Genomic DNA, 23,179 nt, shown 5'->3' with positions numbered 1-23,179 from the left:
TATAGAAGTGGTAAAGAGTTTAGTCAGCCTCTATGATGTTTAAGACTTTTATATAAACATCTTACTAGAACTTAAGGAAAAAAAAAACCTATCAAGAAACTTTTTACGGGAACATTGATTGTGCCTAGTAAAACTAAGCCATGCACCTTAGCTCGTTCAGACTGTCTAGTGACTAGGAAGTGATGCACAGAAGAAAGCATAAACTACTTGCAATCTGTAAAATTACATTTTAAAAAACCCCCACCACTTCACATCAAAGAAAAATACTTTAAGAGCAAGAAGTATAATTATTTAGCCCAACAACTTAAGCTTTGCTATTTGAGGTATTGTGTCTTGTGATGTTGATGGTCAGCTGAGATTTATTTCATCCATCTTAACCTTTAAAAGTCAGTACAAGTTACTGACTTTACCAGAGAGAGACATTATTCCACCCTACTTTACATAGTTTGCTCCAAACAGAAGAATGAAGAAATGTTTATCTTAACACTTATGCCTGTTTGCACATAAGGAAATAGCTGAGCCATTTTTTACAATCTGCATGGAGGAAGCTAATGACCGTGGTTACTGCAGAACACAAAACAAAAGCCAACAAGAAAACCATTCTCATTGGAAAGCACTTGCCACTCAGCTGTGCAGCATGTCTAGTATTCAGTTTCCAGGTCATAGTTATCACTAAAAAGATGAATTCTAAATAATTTGAAAACTCAGGATACAATCACTGCAGTGGACAGAAGTTCAAACTCATAATGCTAAACCCTTCAATAAATTGGAAGTTAATATTAAGGCAACTTAACTTCTAAGTTCCTGTGGCACCTTGGAAGGAACAATGCCTTTAATGCTTCTTGCTTCAGTGCCAAACAGGATGCCACAGCCCTTCCTTTCGAGACTGAAGTCCATAATGAAAGTTAAAAAAAATTCTAGGAAAACAAAAACACTGGAGCACTGTTTTTCTATGTCAGTGCATGAGCACTTTTAATAGTCAATAATAGTCAGTAGTTCAAACAACTTCAGCAAATGTGCTTTCTCACAGAATGGAGAAACAGAGATTCACTTTGGAGGACCAGCTTTAGCCTTCTGGCACATTTTCCACATCAAGTACAGTTGATTTTTTTTCCCCAAAAAATTCAAGATCATTCCCTTTAGCTGGGTGCAAAGCATACGCATGCTTTCAAAGCAATTTGAAAAAGAGCATCTGCATTTCAGTAACAGCAGCTTAAGCAAGTGCATTAATTTTTATGATAAATTAGAGCCAAGTTTTGGCCTCTAAAAGACCAAGATGGTATGCCAGAAGACAAGAATGAACTCTTGTCAAGTGACACTCGAACTAATATATAAAATCTGAGTAAAATCAAATGAAAACTAGCTCATGGTTCTGAGACTGGCATTGCAAGGAACTCATACCTGGCATCCTTACAGATTAGTACAGTATTATGAAAACAGGAAAAACCACAAGCTTTGGTAGGACTTCTGTCAGGCTGCTAGTACACAGGAACTAAAAGTAACACGAGTTAACTTTTTAAGCTACAACATATCCATAGTTTCTATACATTCCTGAAGAAGTTACCATAAAATAAACCAGCACCAATGAACTAATCCAAATGAGAGTCATAAGAATTAATATCACTCACTATTACAGAAAAAAATCCCACCAAAACAAAGCAGGGCTTTCAGAATTTCAGTTTGAAGGCTTTTGATTTTTTACTGCAACTGTAATACATAAATTTGAACCAGAATACCTGTCAGAAGATGAAACAGAATTCTACAGTAAATATTGTTTTAGCACTGTTAAGACAGTAACACAGCATTATAGCTTTTAAGATGTTCTTTTTAAGCAGCTGCAGAGATGGGAACACTCTGCTCCAATACAGTCTGTGTTCAGTCTCAAACCAAGACATGGGCAGTAGTATTTGGCATAAAGCATCTAGAGACAGCAAGTGCAGTTTCCAATTAGAAGGCTGATGTGGAGAAGTAAAAAAAGAAATTTAAAAAATAATCAAATAAACTATAATTACTGTAGAAGTATACTATAACTATCAACAAGCTACAGGATTATATCATGCCCTCCAGATGAAAGACAGAATTAATGACTATGAGGCATGACCTTCTCTACTGCTGCTTCTCTTCAGCAAATTATGTCACCTAAATAAGGAGACTGCCTCATTATTTCTGATTTAGCAGTAGTCTGGAATATTAAATGAAGCATATAGAGTTGAATTCAGTTTCTTGGATGGGACATAAGCATAACATAGCTGAAACTGGATAAAAAAAGTCTGGAGACACTGTCTCATTTAGCTCTGCTCCATTAACCAACTGGCCAGCACTAGAGTGAACATAAGCAGGAACTTGGGTGTGTACATAAGTAAACATTTTGTCACTGTTATGTACCTTTCACATGGCTGAAACTAAGTGTGAGAAGTCATTCAGCACTCATCACACAACAGTTTAAGATCTTAGGAGGCTAAGCAGAATACACACTCTAAAAGAGAAAGATTAGAAAATGCAAACATATTTCAACATAAAAAAAAGCAGAGAGAGCAGGTGACTTCTTAATAAAGGACTTTTACAGACACACGAGTTCTATTAAAGATTTTCTGGGGAGGTAGCATATGCCAAAATACTTCTAATAATACTTCAAGAAATGGAAAACATTACCTTGTGCTTAGGGCTTTAAGCTAGGTCTTACAAAGATCCAAACGCCTGTTCTTAAGAGGCTGGACAGATTTATGCACTCTGATAGGAATAAAGGCTCCCATTTATTTTACAGCTCACTTCAATTAAAAAAAAAAACCCAAACACACACAATCAAAACCAACCAAAAAAACCCAATCAAATTTAAGTTCTATTTTTAGAGGCATGAACTATGATCATGGATCTATAATCAAGCAAAACAAAAAACCCATCCTTCTCTAAGTTAGACACTACAAACACAAACTCCAGTTAGTTTTGATAGCTCTTAGTGACACTTTGCTATCAGAACTTGCATAAAGACAGAAATAATATACTAATGTAGACATGTACTAATATTGGGCTTTTATATTTATATGTATTTAGTCCATATTAGTACTTAAAACTTCACTCTGAATATTTAAGTTTACAGTAGCAGCAAAACTGACACACGCCTAAGACAGCAACAGGCAGTTTAGGCAAAAAGGCCTTTTCCAAAGGCAGGGAGGTTACAGAACTTTACAGAGGCCATACTGGTTTATGACAACTAACATATAAACTTGTCTCTGAAACATTTCACAAAGAACATAACCAATTGCCTGGGGACCCTTGAAAACCTGTGATCATAAACTGCTGCAGGCAGTTTGTAAATTCTCAGATGGGGGGTGTTAGAAAAAACACCTTAAATATAAAAAGCTTCCTGGGGTTTATTGCTCACTTCCGTTGATTTATTTTGTGATATCCATCTCACCATCAAAGTAACCTTACTGCAACTGAAGATACAGTTAATCATTACTTGTACTTTAAACTTTCTTCCCAGTTTCAACCATGATATGCTTGCATCTTATCTGAAAAACTGAATCCAACCCACTAAGCTCCATTTAAGATTTCAGATTACTGCTAAATCAAAAATAATCCAGAGGGAATTTATTTTAAATTTAGCCATTCTTAAGCAAACATATTCCTAAATGCTCTGCACCAGTTCATCTTAAATCAACCAAATTAAGCTGATGCAACTTTTGAAAACATTCAGTGCTGTGCCCAAGAGGCTCAGCATTTCCCCAAGGAAGAACAGGTGTACAACCCTAATCCTAATTTGCATTTCCCCAAGGAAGAACAGGTGTACAACCCTAATCCTAATTTGCATCAGTAACCACAGACACAACAACACTGCAGAGTTTAGTGCAAAGCTTACTGCATGGTACAGGATCCTACTCAGATTCAGCCTGAGGAAATCACTATATATAAAGAAAAAGAAACAAAAGACTTCAGAACAGAGCAGAAAGAGATGAACTCTAAAGGCCAGGAGAAAAGCTAGGAACAGGATGACATTGCAATGTGTGACTGCCAAGATCAGACTTTGGAACCCTCACAGATCTACTAATATCATCAACTTCATTTTTATATACAAACTTTATCAATAATAAGCGAGATGTTCTTGAAATTTATACATGGCAGTTAATAGTCAACCTCTATCAACTGGGGAGGGTAAGTGACATCTGATTTTTTTGTTCAGGTACCTTCAAATAAACAGGACATTCTGCCATTCTGGAGTTACATATTGGAGAAACTATTTTTTCTGAAAAACATAAGTAATATATGCTTTTTTGCTATAAAATTCTCTTGTCAGAATGAACACAGTGAAGTTCTCCTGATTAATGATGCTCATTATTTTCTCTGATGATCTAAACCCAAACACTGTTTCATTAGGAACCATTCTATTGGCAATGATCACCTGAACAGCCTCAGATATTCTGACAAACTGTTTCTTCATCTATACAACAGACTAGACGCCAACATTTTTAAATGCCATCAGATTGCAAGCAGGACCCACCCGATACACAGTAAAGCAGAAAGCTTTACTCAGCAACCACAAGTATGACCTCAAAGTACAGTAATCCCCTTAGTTTACAGATACTGCATATGTTAGCTAGAGGGTAAGTACCATGTTTCCCTAAAGCTGATTCACTTTCAGTTTATATTTTGGTCCTATTAAAATTCCTATCAACAGCCACAGGCTTCCAAAACCAGTTATATTGGTAGGAAGTACTTCATTCTCTCTATCACCCATATCCCCACAAGATCTGTTCTGGAGAAGAGAAACAGTGGTAGCTGTTAGTGTTAACCTAAGCAACCATCCTCACACAGGAGACGCTTGTGGTTATTAACCTGGAGCCTCACTAGAACAGCTGGGTTTCAGGATAGTTAAGAAATGTCCAGAACAGACTTTGTTTGAAACATAACACAGCTATCTGTGTTACATAAAACTTTCCCATTAGCAGTTCTTAAGGTCTTCAGCATCAGCTGGGACAGTGGTGCCTGGATGCCTGACATTCTTAGTGTGCACAGCATCTTTGGGGACAGTGGTGTCCATGGTACAAACAATTCTCCCAGCAGGGAGAGATCTCTGAAGACAGTGGACCTAGTGTTACACAAATCTTCGCAGCATCTGTGCGGACTAGTGCAATACCACAGCCATACTAAATAAATGTCACAGCATCTGTATTGTCCACTTGCCACAAACAGCATCAAAAACTAGCACAGGCCAACAGCCCACCAAAATTAGGGGAAAAAAAAAACCAAACAGAACAGGCATGCAATTTTATTACAAATACCCCTATCTTCAAAGACCACTTCTTTTCCTTGAGCCACTGGTGTAATGAGCCACTGCTTCAAAAACCTACTTCTGTATTTTCTGCTCCTTTAAAAAGGCTACTCATTTTTTAAATCCATCACTTGTTTCAATACTTATTTTGTCAATCCTTAAAAAGTGATACACTACTTTTCAGTCTTCGTACCTTTAATATGCTATATTCATACACTGTAAATAAATAACTCCAGGCTTTAGAATTAAAAATAAGATCTCTTATTCAGCTCTTCCAGAGACTGAGTTTTTTGCATTGATACGGAAATCTTCAGTTTTTCACTATACGATATCCCTGATATAACACTTCTGACATCTACTTGAAACATGAAGTTCTGAATTCATTTCTGTCCTACAATATTACAACTAGAGCACACTTCTACAATGCAGAAAAGTAGACACTTATCAATATGCCATCCATGGCTCAATAGATAAAATATTTTAAAAGCATTATATACTGAGATTACCAACCCGTGGCTTAAAAAATATAATCTGCCTTTGCTCTCCTCAAGTTGTCATTTCTCCATTGTGTAAGTTCACTTCAAGGACAGCACAGAAATCTACCTGATTAGGTGAAAATCTAAGGGGACAACAATAGTAAACTGATAAAGGCCTCTAAAGTTTCTCCCAATCACCACTTGATTTGTCCAATACTCTCTAAGACTGACATACTACACAGGGTACACTGGAATATTTTTCTGGAGGACAGAGACAAGGATATGTTTTTCAGCAGAATGTGATAATCTGTGTCTGATTTTGAACTAACAACCTAAAAGGAAAGTAATATGGAAGCAAGCACATTGATCTTCCTAGTAAATTAAGCCCTAGATTATTTAAATTAAAGCAAAATAAGGAATAGAAGTTATTAGTTTCACAGCAAGAAAGTATTTAAGGCTATAGAGCCTCAAAAAACCTGCCTTGTCAAATAATAATATATCTAAGCAACTATATTAAATATAATTTTAAAAAGCAAATTGATTTTGGACAAAGCATTTAATAAATGTGGTTTAAAGTGAAGCCTGCCAAAACTCCTGTAAGGCCTGGTATCTCGGATGAAGTACCATGCACCTTCTCAGTTTATGCTAATACTCCTACAGAACCATTCACTTGTATAATTAACTGTGCATGAATTAATATCTGCAAGTAGTTTGAGAATAGATGTTTGATTTCCTAAGGTGATCGAATGAAACAAAATAAAATGTTTAGAAATGGACTAAACTGAACAACAGCTATTCTACATTGTATCCTAGTTTTATTACTTTGTGAGAAGACCATGCATTAACTTCTTTTCACAAGAATTTAAAGCTAAATTTATGTCAGAAACCACACAATATTAAAAGAAATGCAACCTGCCACTAAGTCAAAAGTTTAGTTCAGAAGCAGTTCAGGAAGTTTAAGAGTGGCTTGAACAGAGCAGACATGCAGTAAGAAAAAAAAAGCATCTACAACAAAACACCTTTACAACACCCTTAAGAACTTTATAATAATACTTTATCTTCCTGAGCTGAAATCCCACACTTTGAAGTCCCCTCCTGAGCAGCTAGGTATGTGGTACTGCTCTAGAAGGTATGTACACATTGCCCACAGCAAAACATAGAATTTTACTCTCCAACTAGGTATGTTCCACGCTGGCAAGAGAACTCAAAACAGCAGGTGCCCTCCCTAGCTAGAGGGGCCTCGAACTCTAGAAATGGAAGAGACCTCAAGCGTGGGACTGCTCTTCCCAGTCTCTATGCAGTTGACAGCTGTAGGTCTTCTGCGAAAGAGGGTCTCCAAGTGGGCACCTGTGGTACGCCACGCTTTTAATCCACCTATGCCGCTCCCAACTTACCTACTCAGCCGTATATGCAAAATCTTGCACTGCTGGCAGTTCTTCCTCCAAAGGCGGCTGGAAGTCGTTTTTGGAGCCTCAGGGCTCCTGGGTTTGGGCTCTGCAGTTCCTTATGGGCAGACACTCCCACCAGTGAGGCAGCAGCACGCAGACGCAGCTAGAAAGTTTGCCACAATCTCTACCTTCCCCTGCAATTTGCTCCTCTCCCAGCCTCAGCCTCTTCTCCCTCCTGGCGAAAGGGACCGGCTTTAAGGGCGTCGGCGGAGGCGGCACTTCTCGCAGAGGTTTCCTGCCTCAGCAGTGCCGCAGCTGGAAGGGCTCTCCCGCTGGAGGGCGGCTCCGGGCCGGGGGGCGCCGGGGGCAGCGCTCGTTCGGGGCTGCGGCCGCCGCCGCGTTTGCCGCGAGCCTCATGCTCGCCGCGGTGCTCCCTGACATCATTCATTCTGCTACGCGCACGCCCGCCCACTCCATTTCCAAGCAGTGACTCACCCGGCGCTGCCGCCGCCGCCGCTGTCCGGGGCAGGGCCGCCCGGACCGGCCGGACCTCTCGGAGCCCCCGCCCGCCGCGCAAGGTGCCGGCCCCGCCCGCGCGCGCCCCCCCCCACCCCTTGACGCGCGCCTCTGCGCGCGCGCGCCGCCCGCCCGCCCGCACCGCCCCGGCGCGCGCCTCCGCCGGGGCCGCGGCAGCCCTGGGCGGGCACATCCCACCCCGAACCGCCCTGCCCTGCCCTGCCCGCCCGCTCCGCTCCTCCGGCCCCGCACGGCTCCCCCGGGGCACGGCTCGGTCCCGCTGCCGCCGGGCAAGGGCAACGTTAGCCCGCAAAAGCGGGCGCCGACACCTGCCCTGCCCACCCTGAAACGCCGGCTACGGGAAGGGCACCGCCCGCCTCCGCAGCCAGCGCGGGGGCAGGTGCCGGGGCCGCCCCCGCAGCCAGGCCACAGGCGAGCGCCGCCGCCCTCCGCAGCGACGGGCTTCCCGGTTTTGCCGGGGGATTTGATTTCCCCAAATCTGCTCACGTGACAGATGACTGTCACTGAATCCCCCTGTTTCTCAAGTGTTTCACCCCCGCCTCTGGACTTGGCTTTCCTTGAGGTTTTGTTTAGCTTTTTTTTTTTTTTTTCTTTTCTTGCGGTAGGTGGGAGGGGTATTCCCCCCCCACCCCCGTTTTGTTTTCAAAAGAGTTCCCCCATCACTACGTAGCAGCCAGATTTTGTTGGGAGTTTTCCAGTGTAATAAACACGTGATTGGCGGGGGAAGAAGGGAGGGGGAAGAAGGTGTCAAGTCATCCTCACCGAAACTCGCTCTGGCCGATACACACCTGTCCTGCCTTAGTCACCCGGCTGCAGCGCCGAGCGGGCACATGACAGAGCAGCACAGGGCCCGGCACACAAGCCTGGGTTCGAGGAAGGCACCTGACCCTCTGTTCGTCACACCCCTGGAAAGCCCCCTTCACCCAGCTATTGGCTATTCTGCTTGGGTTGCTCACACTTTGTTTTTTTCCACAAAAGCTTGGGGGAAGGGAAGAGAGAATCTGCTTTATTCCAGCACAGAGTGGAAAAATTTTCCACACTCTCAGATTTCTGTGGGACAGGGAAACTGCCCCAGTCCAACAGTGACAGCCAGGGCACTGCTATGGACAGAGTGCCAGGATTTCCAAGTTTTATCTCCTGCAGGCATAATGCAAACATTCTCTTATACCAGATAAACAATTCAGCAAGGCTACCGCTGTTCCTGTTGCTAGGTGAATACACATACACACCTGTAGTGCTGAACCAAAGAGGTCAGCTGGAACCTCACAGCTCTCTTTACTGCCACTGTAATCTCCTCTCCCACCACCCCCCAATTCTCCTAAATAGGGAATGCTTCCTTTAAAATAAAATCTCAAGAAAAAAAAGAAAAAGGTACCATGGCCAGGGCATTTGTTTTTAACTGATTACAGAGATACCTACATATCATGGACACATTGCAGACACAATCACAGGCACAGCTTTGCAGAGTGTCTTACTTCAAGCTGTTATACAGAGAGGATAATAACAGACAGACTAACACATCAAGAGTAGAAACAGCAATGCAAGTGAAAAAACCCCCAAAACTACTTACAGGCAAAGCAAAGAGTCCTCCCCTAGCTTTCCATAATTAAAAAAGAGCCACTGAAGAAAGGTTAAAAGCAAAGACTGGAAATTTTACTGGCATTTTTCCAAATTATTTGGATAGATCAGTAAGCCGGAACACCGGCATTACTCTTAAATAATATTCTCTGCATTTGAGTAAGTAAAAAATAGCAGTACATTCTCTTACTCTGTTCAAGGCTACACTTCAACCCCACAAGCCCATCCATGCAGATGAGAGGTTCAAGAGTAGAGCTCAGGGGTGGATCTGTGAGGAGCAGCTTCCAGGCGAGGGTCTTTAAATAATGTGGTAAGAACTGTTTGCAAGTCCTGCATAACAACAAACCTTCAAAAGCAGGCAGCAAATCTGTGAAGTCACAAAACTTGCCAGAGAAAACAGCAGCACATCTCTTAACCTTTACTTTAAACTAAATTGACTTCAGAAGATTGTTTTCAGACAGGAACTAAGTAAGAGATAACAGGACTTACAAAATGATAACTCATTTTGAGGAAAAAGAAACCTTGCACACACAGACAGAATTCCATGGGGAGACTCACATAGGAGTCACATTCCCCTTTACCTCCCAGGGAGGCAGATGAGAGGGAGAGAATACAGAAACAGAGCTTTGAGGGGAAAAAAATTACTGTTCCAGTCACTTGGAACAAACCCAGCATCTTTTTCATTACTGTTTACTTTTTCCCCCTTTCATGAGATCAGCAGGGATATTACTGGAAACAGTAATTCTATAAACAAACACAGCCAGCTTGTGCATTAAAATTCTGACTATTTCCAAAGAGACACTTGGGCAGTTTTCAGAAGTAGCTACCACCAGAATCCTGCTTAGTCCTACCATGGGAGAACTGAAGCTGCAAGATTGGGTTTGTGGTGGGGGGAACCAAGAACCATACAGAAATTTCTAGTTCAAGCTGACTTTACAGTTTATAGACAGAATAAACAGTACTACTACTACTACTACTACAAAAAAAAAAAAAAAAAAAAAAAAAAAAAAGGAGCTGGGTTTTTTTTTTTTTTGTGTGTGTAGCCAAGCCATAGCAGAATTCTGTGCAGAAACTGATAGGCAAAAACTGTGTACCTGTGCTCAGCCTAGTTTCAGACCTAATTAACTGTGTAAGTACATATGTTCTTAGGTGCTCACATACATTTGCAGCCTTTATTGCAGGTGTGTTAAGGGCAGATGAAAACATACATATTTAATTTTGAACTATGCCATACACTGCCATAACTACAGTCTCTTACATTTCTTCCTTGCCTTTTCTTCAAGTAGCATATAAATCAGGGTAATCCTGCCAACTACTTCTAGTCAAGTCTAACATCATATTCTGTACCCTGGTTCTCATGGCAGCTCTGTTATATCTGTGAAGGTGCTAGTTGATACTTCTGCCTTAAAACAGATGGAGTATCTCCAGAATGATTTATTATTACCACCCAATTATGAAAAACACACTAAAGCCCAATGTAAGTAGGTTATACCATGAAGAGATTCTTCATCCGTATACACTTCCTAAATCCTTAAACACCCCCTCACAAAAATTAGTTCCACAATTTTTGAATTAGATGCATTTCAGCAATGACATGAATTCCAGGTCTCCAGGTTATTATTTTTGATCCATTCACTACCGCTTTTTCATCATCAAGGGCTTTAGAACAAGGAGAAAGCTTACCTTGTAAATTCACTATTAATGTCACTAATTTTTGGCAACTGAACAAGGGGATGAAAAGATAAGCCACAACAGAAATCACAAGACAAGTTTTTCCATCACTCCTTCATAAGCCCAGTTCCGAAGTACACAGTCCTGTCCTATACTGGAGAGGCTGGGGCCTTAAGAAACACATTTATAAATCACCACCGCTGGATCGAGCACAACTTCAGCTGCTTAGATAGCAAGCCCACCTTGACAGGTCAACCCCCCAGAAATAATTGAAAAAAACCAAAACAAAACAGCTACCAAACAAAGAAGACCACTAGTTACAACGAAGGACTAAGCTGCCAAGCCAGGCGCTGCCACACTAAGCACTCAAAGGTCGCTTCAGCGCTACCTCCTTGCACGAAGCACCCGCGAGCAAAGAACCCCTCAGTGTGTGGCTCCCTCAGCTCGCAGGAGCCCGCCCCAGTCCCCACGAGGGACACCCGGGGAAAGCGCTCCCCGCCGGCTGCCCGGCCTTACCTGCGGCCTCCTGCGCTGGCCCGCGCCGGCCAGGCCCTGCTGCCCGACTGCCGAGGCACGGCTGCCGCCCGCCCTTCCCGAGCTTTCAAAGGAGGCGGGAAGCGGCGCCAGGCCAATGGCAGCGGGAGCCCGCCCGCCCCGCAGGTGCCCGGCCGGGCTCGGGAGGGAGCGGCCGCTGCCGCCTCCGAGTCCGCCGCCAGCGGAGTCCAGCTCGGAGGCATCTCTGGTGACAGCAGATGCTTCCTCCAGCCACTTTCTTTCGACTCCCCGAGACCTACAAATCCGTGATTACTGTCTCCTGTTTGTCTAATCTTGGTGCTTTACACAGTTTACATTCCTCAAAAATTGCTGAATTAGCTGTTTTCATAACAGCTAGGCAGAGATATTATGTTTTAAAAACTATTTTTTCAAGGACTTATGTGTTATTGAGAACGTCCCTGGATAGTTTCAGAGGAAAAAAAATATGAAGCTTTGTGGAATTATACTCCCTGTTAAAGCTCATGAGGAAAAAAAAAAACAGATTTAGACTACAGGTTTTTTTTAACAAAGTAGTAAATTAAAGCAAACTTTTTACTTTTCCATCACTATTTCACTTTCATAAGGAGAAAAAGCTGTACCTCAAATTTATCCTATATTTTTTTCCCCTTTGGATATATTGTGGGATCATAGAATCATAGAATGGTTTTGGGCTGGAAGAGGACCTTGAATATCAAGGTCCAACACCCCTGCTGTGGGCAGGGACACCTTCTACTAAACCAGGTTGCTCAAAGCCCCATCCAGGGATGGGGCATCCACAACTTCCCTGGGCAACCTGTTCCAGTGCTTTACCACCCTCACAGGGAAGAAATATTTTCCTAATATAATTAGGAATGGGACAGAAAGGGTGGGGGAGTGTGTGTTTTCTTGTTGATTTTGGTAATTCTTTAAGTATTCAAACTATATGAAATCAGATACGCCTCAGAAGCTGTGAAATAAAGAGATCTTGGTTCAGTGTCTTTCAACCAGTTTCCTTTAAAACTGAAGCCAAAAATTGATTTTCTATCTAAAAATATGTGCATCCAAAAATCTCCATCTCCAGCTTCAGAGAGCTTTGTATACACAACTGTGGCATGCAATAAATGCTTTTCTCTGATGAAGCAAGGCTTTGGCAGAAATAGAAAGAGTACAGGTACTTGACAGAGGCTGTAGGGGGGAAATGGGAGATCAGGGAATAATGAAAATAAATTCTAATTTATCATCTCTTTATGTGTGCAAGGTGATTCTGGGAAACTAGATGCAGATGACACTGAGTTGGGCGATGCTGCTGATACACTTCAAGGACAGGATACCAACCAGAGGGACCTAGACAGGTTTCAGAAGTGGGCCCCTGGGAATCTTGGAGGTGTAACAAGGCCAAGAGCAAGGTGCTGCACCTGGGCTGAGGCAACTCCCAGTACCAGCACAGGCTGGTACAGATCAGAGCAGCCGTGACGAGAAGGACTTGGGGTGCTGGTGGGTGACAGGATGGACATGACCCAGCCATGAACACTCACAGCCCAGAGAGCCAAACCTGTCCTGGGCTGCATCCAGAGCAGCGTGGGCAGCAGGGGAGGGAGGGGATTCTGCCCCTCTGCTCTGCTCTGCTTTGGTGAGACCCCACCTGCAGGGCTGCATCCAGCTCTGGGGTGCCCAAAACAAGAAGGACATGGACCTGTTGAAGCAAGTCCAAAGAAGGCCACCAAGTCATCAGAGAAATGAAGCACATCTCCAGTGAAGAAAGGTTGATAGAACTGTGATTCTTCAGCCTGGAAAAGAGAAGGGTTCAGGGTGACCTAATTGTTGCCTTCCAGTACTTGAAGGAAACTTACAGGAAAGATGAGGCAAGATTATTTACAAGTGCATGTAGTGAAAGGACAAGGGTGAATGGGTTTAAATCGAAACAGAGTACATTTACTTTAGATATTAGGAAAAAACATCTTTATTGTGAGAGTAAAGCACTGGAACAGGCTGCCCAGGGAAGCTGTGGATGCCCCATCTCTGGAGATGTTCAAGGCCAGGTTGAATGGGGCTCTGAGCAACCTGGTCTAATGGAAAGTGTTCCTGCCCATAGGGATCTTCAAGATCCCCTTACAAGTCAAACCATTCTACAATTCTATGAAGCTGCATCAAGTAGAAGTATGGGAAATAGTCTCCTTCAGAAAAGAGGTAACACTTTTAGCAACAACTAGAAGATCAAAAGAATTATGCTAGGCAGCTAAAAAGGCTTATTAAAGCTTTTCTGTATCATAAGGATTTCTGGATATGATATTAAATGCATGAAAAATAAGACAAGACTGCTGCGCTGTAACAATTGTCACAAAGTCAACTGACAGGTAAATTAGCCCATTTTTTTTGCTACTCAGCCTTATCTACTATATCTTCTCTTCATCCTCCTGAACAGCTTTCCTCTCTAACTCCTCTGATCCCATATTTCCCATGTAACTTTCTTTTAATTTCTCACCACTGGGATTTTTTTTGCAGCAGGCCTGTATTCTGAAACAGAATAGTTGGACTAAACCTCTGACTACTCAACAACATCCTCTTCAACAAGAAGTTTATAGGGCTTTTCCCCAGTAATGCAAAACAGAAACCCATTAATTTTAATATAAACTGAACAGTAGATGAACAGAACAATAGATGATCTCTATTTGTCTCTCTGTGTGTGCTTTTTCTATGACAGAGAATTTTATCTGATTCAGCTGGAAAAGGAGAAAAAAATAGAGGAAAAAAGAATTAAGATTGGAACATGAATGAGCAATACAAAACTGCTAAGACTTACCCCTCCCCACTGAAGCTTAGGAGCAATATAATTTTTGTATCATTGTCTTACATTTGAGGATTCTATTAGTGTGAGGACTTTTTTAAAGCAAAAATTATTTTTAAACCTAAGCAGCTGACACAATTTCATGAGGGACAGGTGGCCTACTTTAAAAAAAAATTACTGCTGTTATCATCTGAATGTAAATTCAGTATGAAACACATGGAGAGCTCTAATGTACTAGGGTAACCTCCTGTCTAATCTTCTGCCTCTGATAGCAGGCAATGCAAGAAGCTCCAAGAGGGGCAAAATCAGTAAAAGCTGGGAAAAGGACAAAAAGGCATAAAGCATTCTTCTGTCCTAGCTGCTTATCTACTTAACCTTCCAAAGGAGAATAGAATCATTAAAGTTGGAGAAGACCTCTAAAAGATCATCAAGTCCAACCATTCACCTAGGACTATCACCATGCTCACCATTCAACCATGTCCTCAAGAACCACATCCACACATTTTTGGAACACTTCCAGGGATGGTGCCTCCATCACTTTCCAGGGAAGTCTATTTCAATGCTTTACAACCCTTTCCATGATTTTTTTCCCCCTAATATCTAAGCTAAACCTCCTCTGGTGCAACTTGAGGACATTTCTTTTTGTTTCCTTTCTGCCTAGCATAACAGGAGATGCACTTTCTCCTTTTAAATAAAAAAACCAGCAACCAACAAGTACATTTTAATGAAGTATGCACTTAACATCAAAAGATTGCTGCTTTTGGTGCATTTTTCTCGTGGATAAGTTGTGATAATCCTCAATTATGTAAGACTTTAATACAATCCCATGCCTGTTTGTCTAAGGGTTTAAAAAAGTTTGAGGAAAAATACCAGAAAGTGTACAAAATACTGTCAAAAGAAATTTTGCTATTACTTTGCACTAGACTGAAGAATAAAGTTTGACTCTGAAATAATGGCTAAAGACATTCTGACAGATATCCTTCAAGTAAGTGAATGAGTCATGAGTCTTTACCTCAAAGGTAAAGAAGAAAAAGACAGAACTGACTCATATATCAATTCTGAATTTTAAATATGACATGCTTTTTTTATCTGCTGTGTATTAGCAGGGTCTTCTTTTTCACAGGACCCAAAAGATAAATGAGTTTGGTAAAAAAGCATATGTAGACTTTTGTTCTACTGCATTTGAAATGTACTCAGAAGTAATTTGGGGCTTATTCTTACTTGGAAGCAAAATGCCCTGGTGTCACTTATTAAAGTTGTGACACAAAGGTCAAGGTCGAGAAAACATTGTTTAATGGATGATTTTTTAGACTGAAAAGCATTAGGTCTTTCTGCCAGTTTCTATGTATCATGACACAGATATGATTAGATGGCTTCTGAAGGCATGAAGCCAAGGGATCCAGGTATTGTTATGTCCTGCCAAATGTACATTATTGTTGTAAAAACATGTTCTAAAGTGTCTTTTGCTTTAATTCGTGTTTTTAAATTTACTTGGAGAAGGATGCAGAAGGAGTGAGTTATAATACAGGGAGAAGGGCTCTTCCTATCTGATAAGAAAAAGGATGAAGCATATTCTCAAGTGTCTAGCTTGAGAAAAGTGGCAGACTTCAGAACAGATGAGGAGGCTGATTGTTTTCCATGAAGTATCTCAATGGAAGACACAAAAGCACAGTCTTGACTTTTAGGTGCTACAAGTTTATACATGGGCAGATCTCTCAGATGTCTTCATTGTTAAGAGTCTAGATTCTTGTTCTGTTCTTATAAATAAATCACAAGGAGTTGTAAATATAGATGTCTCCAAGTTTGCACACACTAGAAAAGGCAATAGAAAGTAAGATGGAAATGGAAGTATATTCAGCAATTTGATGTTGATGGGAATCTTGTACCTAGTATGAATATAATTGATACTGATTAATTCTGCACTGAGCTGATTTAGCATTGTGCCAGTTCAGGGATAGGCATAAAAAGTATGAAAGCATTAAAAATCCACAGTGTAATAGGCTTTGAAGAAGGAACTATACTGAAACCAGAAATATGAGGATCGTTAACTTCCTTTCAGAATATGAAGAAAAGCAAAGCTTGTAATATAATACATATTATATACATACATATATATATAAAATACGTATTATATACATGTTCTGACTGGAGAGTAGTACTTCTTTCTGATCAATTAACAGTGAGAAAATGGTGGCAGCCACTGCCCTCACAATAACATGCCTAGTAAGTTACTGACAAACATAATGAAAAGAAGAAGCTTTTTAAACATGTTTGCCTGTACCAAAAGCAGCCTTTGTTGATCACCTCAGAGAAATAACTCCAGGCAAGAATTTTTTCTAGCCCATGAGGAAAATCTGCAGTATCTGTGGTCTCTTCTAAGGCAAAAAAAACCAACAAACCAACAAATCAAAACCAAGAAAAAAACCCTCTGCAAATATCCAGTGTACACTCTCACTCAAATATCTTATTTCTACTCTGCTTGGTACTTGTATTTTCTAAATATTATTTTATAACTTTGTTAATTTCTTCACAAAAATGTTGAGGGAGTGGCTAATGAGAATACCAGAAAAATATTGCAACAGAGAACTATGCCACAGTAGGCAGTCATGTCCAAGCATAGTACTGTGGTCACTGGGACCCCAGTTAGTTAGGAATTGTTTCTTTACCTTTCTGCTGGAGCCTGGAACACATGTCAGCTGGAATGGCACAATCCACAGCACTGGAAAAGTACTTTCACATCACCCAAGAGTTTTAAGTGGAGTCTATGTAATGATTCCTTAAGATTTAATGCTGTAGTGATTATACAAATTGATTAAACATTGTATTTAGCGGTACTGAGATTTTTTTTTTAAATCTCTTTTTAAAATCTATTGCTACTTAATTTGAAATGCCTTACTTTACATTTTAAGGTGTTGTTATTTTTCTGTCATATGGAGACAAGTAGAAAGACAAACTAGAAACAGTCCTGTGGTATTGTCCACAACGGTCTCAGGATGAGGGAAGAGACGAAAAAGTTGACTCTATGTATCAAAAGGCTTGATTTATTATTTTATGATAGATAATATACTAAAACTATACTAAAAGAATAGAAGAAAGGATTTCATCAGAAGGCTAAGCTAAGAATAGAAAAGGAATGAATAACAAAGGCTTGTCTCTGCCTGAGACAGTCTGGGCAGGTGATCTGTGATTGGCCCTTAATTGGAAACAACTAGATGAGACCAATTACAGATTCCCCCTGTTGCATTCTACAGCAGCAGATAAGAATTGTTTACAGTTTGTTCCTGAAGCCTCTCAGCTTCTCAAGAGGGGAAAAATCCTAAAGAAAGGATTTTTCATAGAACATGTCGGTGACACAGTCCCATATAGATATATATATAAGAATATATATATGTATATATATATATATTCTTATTTATGATTCTGACTGCTGTTATAGGCAGAAAGAGAGGGAAAACAGATTTTTAAATTAGGCACAGGATACCTCCAGCAGCAAAAAATACTAAATGTAAGGTGGAATACAAGTGTCTTATATTCCTTATATCTCTGGATTCATCTGGGGATTAACAGCCTTTGAACCAGAGAGCTCTTGGCTAAGAGGTCATGATGTAACTTACAGTGGTCATCCTGGGAACAGAAGAACTGGAGCCCACCAGTGGCCAGTGTCAATCACTTCTATTCCACTCTTTTCCTATACATCAATCCACATGCTGATGCTTACAGGTTTATGGTCATGCAGTCCTTTATGCAGATATCAGCTCCTGAGATAATTTTTTTTCCTGTATATTTGTCTTAAAACAGTTGTCTCATTTACTGGTCATTTGTACAATTACATTTTACATCTTATAATGGATTTGTGGCAATAACTTTTGTAGACAGTGAAGGTTTTATGCCACTATCCTTTAAAATATGCCAGGCAGGCTAGGGTGATGTCACTATAGGACATGAAAGAACACAAGTGCACACTGCTGCTCTCAAGGTGAAGAGAAAAAAAGGGAAGTTTATTTTCTGACTCTAACATTTATAGTTTTCTAAAAGTGACAGTGGATAAGAAGGTGACAGTGCCACCTCTCCAATGACACTGGACAAACTAACAGTCTATCAAATTTCTCTTCTTCCATGAAAGAATGCAAAACAATGAGTTATTTACAGAAAGTGTGTGAGAAAGTTCACTACAAAAATGTCAACATCAGAAGGCTTAGAAAATTTTAAAAAATCAGGGCGACAGGGCACAAATGGGATGAATGCAAATAGTGCTGACTGTGACTGCCCAATGAAGCTTGAAGGAAATACATTTGTTCTATTTAGCTAAATTTTCCTTGAGACTATCAGAGTTACATCTCGTTTTCTGTCCTTTCAACTTCCTCCTCAAAGTTGAGTCAACATTCAGTTCAGACTAGACTGCCCTGAGCTTTGTCCAGTTGGGTCTTGAAAACCCCTGAGACCTCACATTCTCTCTGGGAAAACTGCCCCAATACATTTTTCTTGTATCTAGCTGGAACTCCCTTTCTTGATTTCTGATTGCTGTTTCTCATTCTCTTTTCTTGTCCCTCCATAGAGCCTGGCATCAGACTTTTGGTTGGTAACTTTCTCCTGAGCATCAGAAGGGTGCTCTAGGCCTTCTCAAGGGCTTCTCTTCTGACAAACTTATTGTCTACTTTACCTGAATATCTGCTAAATCTGTAAACTCTTTAGGGAGGGACTGGATAAAAAAAATCCATGCATATCCATAAAGTTCTGCAGGTCACTGAAAATATTCTTGAAATCCTACAAAATTTCTATATTATAAAATATTCAGAGGTATGTTTATGTACTTAAAATTTTTAGGAGAAATCCAACATTTTAAAGAGAAATACAGAATCATGTTTTATTTCAGTTCTTAGCAACCAAGTAGGTGATGGGTCATAATCACCAGCTCTTTGTTGATCTATTTCCAAAATAAAATGGAAGAAAGCCCCATATATCTCCTTCTGTATTTTGGGATAATGAGAAAAAGTTTGAGAACAATTTCTCTTCTGCAGGATTTAAAATGACTATTTAAATTTTCTTAATCAAGAATAGAAGGTGTAATATGAGATTAATAGTTATAAATACTTCATTTTCACATTGACTATTCAATGACAAAAAACTTTAAGTGTGATGGTAGAATCCAAGGCAGTCATTAATGCACAAGCTCAGTCTTGAAGGATATACATTGTGACTGCTTCTCCTCCGCCTAAATTTACTATAATTTTCCCTGTTCATTATTATTTTCATCATCCTCCTCTGCTATTCTTTCCCTGTGGTCTACAGATTTTTGAATGGCTGAGGTGCTTTCTGTACATTCTCTCTTTCATTCAAAGTTTGTATGACCTGCCTTCTTTTATTTACACAACTCTTAGAGTGACAAAAAATTAAGATTTTGTTGTATAACTTAAACTTCAGTCAGCAAGAAAATGAAGATGCGGTTATTTTTTTACATATTGTAAGGGTGTCGTTTTTAAGTGTTAACCTAAGTCTCACATAATTTTAATGTTTTCAGTCTTTCTTCAAATATTGATATGTAATGAATATTCAGTTGATTTTTCTAATAATTTCTTATTAGCAATAAAATATTCAGGTTTTTTTATCTTTAGGCATCCAGGCTTTTGCAGAAAGGAAAGCATGTATGATTTTCCTAGTTACTAGATAAAAATGGGATTGTACAGGACTGACCTCTCCAAAATTCAACTGCATATCAGAAAGAGGATGAGGTTTTCTGACTGCAGCTCAATTATCTATATAACAGAAGCAAACATTACACTATTTTTTATCAGTGGGAAATCTAGCGCATCTAGAATAAATAAATCTTGAAAATTTGAAATAAGCTCAGAATTAAAACATATTGGGACAGGGGGAGTGTCTGTGTGTGTGCTTGCACTGTGAGACAGGTCACGACTCTGGTATTTGGAGTACAAGAAGAAACTTCAGAATCACAAAGTGCTGGAGCAATCCTTCTAACATGACTATATTATAATATTATTCCAAGAATATTACAGCAGAAAAAAAGGCCACAGAAGCCCACAGTGTTATGCTAAACTTTTTTAGCCTGCCAAACACTAAAATCCCAAACTTCTTAGAAGATAGGGAACACTGCAAATCTAGTATTTGTCTTAGGATTTTCCTATGTAAGACTGGAATTCTATTTCTTTGTCTGCTTTGCAATGTCTGGCAAGTTGCTTCTAATTATAGTTTATATATATTTTCACTGTTTTTTGACAGCCCAGTTACCAGGGACTGTGACCAGCTTCCTCTATCAAAGATTTAGATGGGTTGTGACTGTATTTTGAAACTGTTAAATAAGTTTATATGTATTTTGGGGGTGGGGGGACGACGACCCATCCCCTAATTTTTCTTCCCACTGACCTGTCCATTTTTTAAAATACTTTTGAAATGTCACCTAAAAGTGAAGATCTGGAAAAAATGACTGTATGTCTGTACTTGTATTTCTGACTAGGAGGATAAAGTTTATACATTTTTTTTGACTTCCCAGGCTATTTCATGGATATATACTAAAGAATTTGGTTGTTTCTTTAATATACAAGTCTATAGCATGTATTGTAAGTACTGCTAATGTTAGCTCAGCTAAGACATGGGCCATATCATCCTAAGCCCTAATGGATGGACATTTGTATTAGTTGCAATCATTACAGCTTTTACAAAACCCCTTCACTGTTATAAGGGAAAATGCAGGAACCTCTATGTTTAAACAGTATCTCCTCTATGGTTTATAAATAAATAAATAAAAATTTAAAAACCACCCTGACATCCCTTATACCAAGTACAAGCATCAATAACAGCAATGGAAAAAAACGTGGATTAAAATAATATTTCTTTCTATCTGAAAACTTGTATTGTGGATATTTCCTAAAATTACATTGACAGCAGCACTGAAAAAACAGAGATTCACCTTGCTAATGACCTCTGGTTTTGGCAAGATAATAAGTACGAGAAAAATTTTCTTACCATAAACAGGAAAAGAGGCTTTATAACAGCAGCATTTGCTAGCACCTCTAAAATTAACTCTGGGTCAAGCTTTCCATGAGAAATGCTTTTTTTAGAATTAATACAGAGCAGCTCAGCTACAGACACATCAGAGAATATATTTTAAATCAGTCAGTCTGGAAACCAGGTTTTAAAATAGTACACATGGAAACAAAAACATAAATTTGTATGGAATATCCATTTTCTCTTATAAATTTTCTGGTCTAAGGTGTTCCCATCTTTCCCTGTGATTGAAACATAAGGTAGTTTAGGCCACAGAGTTCTCTTTAAATCGTAGCAGAGATTAGAAGGCATCTCTGGAGGTCATGCAATCCAACCCACTGTCAAAGCTGGGCTAGTCATATATTTATTTTCTCTGAACTTTAAAACATTTTAAAAAAATGTATATTTCACGCTATTTTTAGAACAAGGCAAATCTTTACTATGATATTATTTTGTAGTGATGGTAAACTGCATATACATGTTCTAGAAAATGGTTGTGAGTTTTCACAGTAAAAAACATGAATCTGTGTGGTAAATGTAATCTATCTTAAGATGTTGCTGTTAGCTGCAACTAACCACTTGTTTCTGCCCACTTTTAAAGATCAATAAGTTAGATTCCAGTTAGATATTAATGTCAATTAAATTTTCAGGTTAAATACTAGGGTATCACTGTATTCTAGATTCTCCTGGATTCTGTTTAGGTGAGTTGCTTCAGTTATAAAACTTAAATCTCATAGGTAGAACTTCAGATCCAAATAATTCTAGACAGAGCCATCTATCATCTTTCATATCAATATTAATCATAACAGTATAAAGACTAATCTATGTACTTTGCAGAACATGAATTTCACAGACAAAGGCCTTCCTATGCATTTTTCTGCCTGTTTGTAACCAAATAAGCCATTTGAGCCAAATAAGTGTAGGCGGTCTAAATAACCACATTTCCCCATGTCCAGTTTTCTCTTGTGCATAAGCACATAAAAGCATAAATATGACAAAGTATGTATGAAAAATCTTGCCACTCTCAAAAAACCAGTTTTTAACTATTAGCATATTTATAGAAACTTAAAATAGAAATAAACCCTGAAAAATGACAATCCATTATTGTCCAATAGCAACTTAATCTTTTCTTCCTGTATCTAACTCTGTAACTAGAAGAAAAATAAAAGAAAAAATCACTATTAACTACTTAATTAATGGATGGCTTGTATGATTTAAAGAAAATAATCTGTATTGAATTGGGACATATGTTTGGAGTTTGTTCTGCAAAAGGAACACTTAGGGCATTTTGCAGTAGCTGGCATATACAGCAGTGGGTATGTTTATATCTGAATTGATCTTTTGTGGTGTCTTGTAAAAGACCTCTTTAAATTATTCATGTCTAAACCGAATTCAACTCTAGAAAAATACCTTTAGTGCAATCTATTTTAAGGGCAGTAGAATTGTGAGGTCAGCTGGCTTAGCTATAGTGATTTCTAACAATCATTTGGTTGCTAGTAGTATCTCAGTCACTGAGGGTGATACTGAGGGTATCAGATACTGAGGGTAAAAACCACCCTCAGCCACTAAATATAAAGGCAGTGGTGAGTTTAGATTAGAGGCCTCAGAAGGCACCTTAATGGTCTATCCCCTTATCTCAGAAGTACTAGCCTGTTATGTGCTTTCAGGGCAGGAAAAAAAACCATGCGGATAATAAATGACCAGTCCTAAAGCCTGGAGATTAACACCCTTCAACACATTGAAGGGTATCTTATCACATCTATTCCCCTGAACGGGGGCTGCACTATAGAACAACTTAAAGAAATTATTCACGTTTGCAATTTTTTAAAGAAATAGAATCAGACTTTCAGTGGGCACTCTGAAACAGTACTGGCCAAAGTCAACAGTCTTCTTGGGCTCCTCAGTTTAACAGTGCAGAAACAAAACCCAGTTTGTGGAGTGCTCATCTGAATGATGAAAT

General features: G+C 39.6%; 1 protein-coding gene across 3 annotated transcripts in view; it reads right to left on the bottom strand.

Annotated features, from left to right (window-relative positions):
* The window catches only part of SGMS2 (sphingomyelin synthase 2), a 45,032-nt gene extending 33,496 nt beyond the window's left edge, over nt 1-11,536 (bottom strand). The window contains exon 1 of one of the 3 annotated variants that reach the window (XM_018926793.3): nt 11,436-11,536. The gene's annotated coding sequence lies outside the window, so the exon portion shown is untranslated. Of the gene's footprint in view, nt 1-7,139; nt 7,507-7,628; nt 7,681-11,435 lie in introns of those variants that run through there. The other 2 variants (XM_050973852.1, XM_009101262.4) reach the window with 2 other exon arrangements.
* Between the last annotated feature and the right edge of the window lie 11,643 nt (nt 11,537-23,179).

This window comes from Serinus canaria, chromosome 4 (genome assembly GCF_022539315.1).
Source record: "Serinus canaria isolate serCan28SL12 chromosome 4, serCan2020, whole genome shotgun sequence".
Lineage (NCBI taxonomy): Eukaryota > Metazoa > Chordata > Aves > Passeriformes > Fringillidae > Serinus > Serinus canaria.
The sequence above is the reverse complement of the archived record's forward strand: the minus strand, read 5'-3'. Positions and strand labels throughout refer to the sequence as shown.